Source organism: Pipistrellus kuhlii, unplaced genomic scaffold (assembly GCF_014108245.1).
Source record: "Pipistrellus kuhlii isolate mPipKuh1 unplaced genomic scaffold, mPipKuh1.p scaffold_m20_p_4, whole genome shotgun sequence".
Lineage (NCBI taxonomy): Eukaryota > Metazoa > Chordata > Mammalia > Chiroptera > Vespertilionidae > Pipistrellus > Pipistrellus kuhlii.
In genome coordinates, this window is record NW_023425540.1 from 51,029,166 (window position 1) to 51,034,322 (window position 5,157).

Below are 5,157 nucleotides of genomic sequence, written 5' to 3' on the forward strand. Positions count from 1 at the left end.
AGATGAAGAAAAATAACCTTGATTAAAACAGAGTACAACCTCCAAAAAATAAAGTTTAAAATTTCTATTATTCTCAAGAAGAATTCTGTAATAAATAAAGTAGTCTTCTTTTGGAGAAGTGTTGCCCTCAATAAATAGACCCTGAAAAATGTGACAAAAGAACATGCATAAATAATAATAGAACAATGATATAAGTACAAATAGAAGTATCTATAACATTCTACTGAAATAAAAATAAGAATTTATTCTCATGAGCCTGGGAGGAAGGTCAAATAAATAGAAGGTAATGTGAAATCAAAGAGTATAAGAATTTTTCAAATGGGTCAAGGTTTTAGTTAATGTGATTGGCAGAAACCATTCATTTTTATAACAGATACATGTGGTCCTGGTTTCATAAACCTTAAAAGAAACTTCAAAAGGGTAATTTTAAAAACTAGATTTTATGTGCAGTGTTCACTGAACCATTAAATTACATAGTCTCCTATGTTCCATGATTTAGTTTGTCATAATTATAATTTGAAGAAATTTCTCAAAACCCATAGATTATTATTATAGCACTAGCAATGATAACCCCACAGAGAAAATTGTAGCTGAAGGCTAGCAGATGACTCAGGGGTCATATTGGTTAATAAAATATGTCAACTTTTGATATTGAAAAATAAATGACAATGAATGATATCAAATGTGTCTATGAACTGTTAGCTTAGCTTTCATCTTTTAATATTTTGCTATTGTACATGTTATACCTCCAAATTGGCATGCCTAAAATCAAGGCCTATTATTAATTCAGTCAACTATGAATACATAGGAAGCACTCGTCAAAATTCCCTCATAGAAGTCTGTGATTAAATTCAACCTCAATAATTAGAGGACTCCCATTTTTGCCACTGAAGGTTTTTTTTAGGTATTGCCATCTCCATAGTAAGTTAAAAAAGAAGTTAGTAAACTACAATTACTAATTTAAAAATATCCTTAGAGTTGCATATCTATTTCATAAAAAAAGAGAAAAACATAAGAAAAGGAGATAAAAGATTAAAGAATGAAATGTAAGGAAAGAAAAGGAAAAATTATAATCCTACAAGATAAGCTAAAGAGGATTTAATTTAGAAAATAATGCAAAATAATAAACTAATTAACCATTTAATATTTTGCTCAATATACAAATTAGTTGCCATAAAAGCAAATAAGTCCTTCTATGAAATTAATTTTAGTCAACTGTAATGGATTTTTTTTTCAAATAATACTCTAGAAGGCCAACTATATAAGGAAGTAACGGATATAGTGAACCAACCATAAACTTATATTGGTTCAAATTAATTTGGCCACATTCTTTTAGAGACTTATATAATACCTTAACTTTTAAACTAATTTTGAAATTCAGGTTTTAGTTAGATTGAACTATTAGTTGAAAGTGAGCAATTAACATTTATCTTTGTGAAGGTTTTTATAATGCTAACCTTCACCCATTTAATCTTTTTTTGAAGACTTTGGTCACCTTGGGAACATTTAACAATTCTTTCAAAGGCTCTGAAAAATCTAATAAAGCTCCTTGTCTCTGCTGCAGACCTTGTTCACCTTACTTGAACTCCATCTACTTGAGCATGAGAAATAGGATTTCATATTTCATATAGAAGAGAAAATGAGGGAGAAATACTTTAAAGTAAAAATTACTCCTTCTTTGATTAGTTTTGTACTGTACCCAAATGAAATGGAACAGATTATCTTGTCTTTCATGAAACTGTGGATAGCTTCCTAAATTACTTAGAAATATAACTTACAATACTCAGATTGCATAAATCTCTTGGCTGTCAATGCCCTTTGAATTTTAGCTGACTATTATAACCATATTTTGAAAATATGACTTTAACAACTCAAATAAAAAATCAAAAAATCTCTCTCTTACGAAGGCTGCATGACATCAGAAGATTCATTTTTGAATCATGCCAAGTAAGAAACAATTTTAGTACTTCCAGTAATAGATACATCTTCTTGAACAAGTGACTTCAGTTTTTTAAGTTTTAGTTTTTCATCTGTAAAGTGGGGATGACATTTATCTAGCAAGTTTTTGAAAATTAAATAAGATAATAAGTGAAAAGCACAATAATGTCCCACACATTAAATTAAAAAAAAAAAGATAACTCAAAACATGGTATTCACCTTCAATCCTAGCAGCCAAAATGTAAGTTATGTTTGTTATGCTTCATTTTGGATTAGAAATTATAGAAAAGGTATGTATATTTTACTTTAGCAAGCCAACCACATATAATATTTTGAAGAGAGAAAAAAAAGCTAGTATTTTGATGTAAAAGCTCTTAAGAATCAGCAAATCTAAAAATCAGATGATGTCTAATTGACTGACTTTACTGAGTCTCCTCCTGAGGTTTATTGTTAGCTTTCTTAACTTAAAAAGTTACAATTCATAAGGGCCTCTAAAATATACTTTGCTTAAAAAATGAGTCTTATGGAAAATAAAGTAGTAGAAAAGTTGCAAATAGAGACGAAAGAAGATAAAGTTTAGACTCATAGAAAAGATTAAAATTACTAATCATAATTCATTTCAGGGAAGTTTTTTTCCTAAAAAAATTCACTTAAATAGCTACTTGTTTTGGTGTAAGAAATAATGTATGTTCTTTTTACTGCTATTTTTTCAAATATTTGAAACTCTATTTCCTTTTGAAATAAAATTATGGAACACACATATAACTTATACCATGTTATTGCATAATAGAAATTGAGTTAAACAGTATTTAAAAAGCAATACTAGTAACTTTATTGTCAGTATTAAATATGTTTTTAAAAGGTTGGTATTAATTCATAAACTGCAATTGTTAAATGTGTGTGACTTAAACATTAAAATCTTATTTTAATATAGTGTTTTACAATTACAAACCAAGACTTTCTGCTGGCTTCACAAGCCAGAGAAGTAGCAAGGATGTACCAAAGTTAAGAGATAAATAAATATCAACATATACATTTATATATATAATATTAAAATTTAATATTAATGTGTATAATAAGCTATATCATATGTATATGTGCATATGCATATGCATATTACTAGTAGTGCAGGTGTGTTTTCTAATGTTGGTAAATTTTTACAAATATTTCCCTTTTATAGAGTCAGGATTGACCTGCTGGATGCTGAAAATCTTTTTCTGGGTTAAAAGCTTGTTTAACCAAACCTTTCCTATTAAATGCTAAAAATTTTGCTGAAAGTTGGAAGAATTAGTTTGGAGGAGCTGTAGCATCACCCAGCATCTTCCTTGTTTACACATTTTATCAGCAAAGTAACAAGCCTAGCGTTATCATGGTCAGTGTAAAATTGTACCATTTCATTATTTCTTTTCCAGAACAGCTTTGCTGGAAGTACAACTGAGATCTGGCATTCTCCTTTGGCTTCACTGAGTCTCCCTCAAACACATTTTTGCTTTCTGATTTGCAGATAAACAATGGTGTTCTATGTTCTTTGGCAAGGATGTCCAGCTGCACAGTAAGGGTTGATGGCAGTACATACATAATTCCCAGCTTCTGAATATCTGACCACTTCAAAAATGAGTGAACAGAAATGCTTCTAAGGCAATATCACTTTATAAAAATCATCTGATTAAACTAGTCTTCCATTTATATAGCAAGGCACATCAGAGTTAGCAGTCCACCCACTTTGATGTCCATTCTGCAATTTTTTTTCTTTAATGGACCTGTTCATTGCTATTTGAAATAAATATGGTGGGTAAATTTTTTTCCTGGATTGAATCTGCTCATTCTTCTCTGAGAATGATCTACTTCTGGTGACAGTAACTTGCCCTGTAAAGACTTTTGCTGCTACTGACATCATGCTGTGATGACAATATATACTTAAGTGAATTCAAATGCAGGTAACTATTAAGTGTAGCTAACCATTGAAGGCATTTTCATGGCAATGACTCTTAGGCAGGGAAGACTTAGATGTAGAGAATGTATATTAAAGTATGAAGTAAAATTGAAAAGAATACTACAGATGTGAGAAACAGAATACTACAGAAAACACCACATGAAAAATACATAATAATTTAGGTTTTCATAAGGGAATCAACTTTGGGGGGGCAGAAAGCATATACTTGTTTTTTTAGGTTAGCCCTGGTGGGATGGTTCAGTTCGTTGGAGTATTTTCCCCTATATCAAAATGGTCCCGGGTTTGATCCCTGGTTGGGCACATATGGGAGGCAACTGACAAATATTTTCTCTCACATTCATGTTTCTCTAGGACATTTTATTACCAAGAGAACTACCTCACCAACAAAACTTATTTTCTGTGTGCTATAGTAAATTGAAAAAACTAGCTATAATCCTTCAGTCTTCCTTATGTTCATGCCCTTTTAATGTGGCTTTGAATTTCTTCCCATCAAAGAGTGAAGCGACTTTTTCCATTTCTTGAATGTGAGCTGGCTATGTGACTTCGTTTGCCAATAGAATGTTAGTATAAGGTACAGCATGCCAATGCTGGGCCTAGGGCTCAGGACTTCAGAGTCATTTCAACTCTGTCCAACTGTCATGTGAAACGTTCCAACTGGCATGCTAAAGAGAGAGATGAGGAAAAACAGAGACATTCTTCTAGCTGCAATCATTCCACGTAACCACTTCCTGGCTGGCTATACTGTCAAGCTCAGACATGTGAGTGAGCCCCATTGAGGCAAGAAAACTTGCCCAGGAAAGCTAGAACAAATGCCATAACACAGAATGAGTTAAATAAGTGGTTGTTATTTAAACTACTAAAATATGAAGTGGTTTGTTATGCAGCAAAAGCTAACTGATATACATGGGCAGTATTCACCTGACAGGGGAATAAGGTTACCTTAGTTTATCACACTAGTAATCAACATGCATTCCTACTCTATATAAAATAGGTTTAATTGACAGTTTAAACTTCTTTTTCACCAAAATGTATTAATCAAGTTTAAGATTTCAGTTTTGCTTCTTTAAGGTCTAACTTAAAACAAATATGCATTGTGATTTTAATCTCCACTGAGTTCTGAATTCTGTTCCTGCTATATGAACACCAGATGGCTTTGACTGTCTAATTCACCCATGGAATAACCATTATAAAACTGGCTTCTAGTTTTAAATCATTTTAAATTAGAATACCACACAATTGTCTAAAATGTCCAAGAAGAAAGGAAT

General features: G+C 31.4%; 1 pseudogene; it reads right to left on the reverse strand.

Moving 5' to 3' along the window:
- Window positions 1-3,078: 3,078 nt before the first annotated feature.
- LOC118703114 lies at window positions 3,079-3,835 on the reverse strand (annotated as a pseudogene).
- Window positions 3,836-5,157: the final 1,322 nt, after the last annotated feature.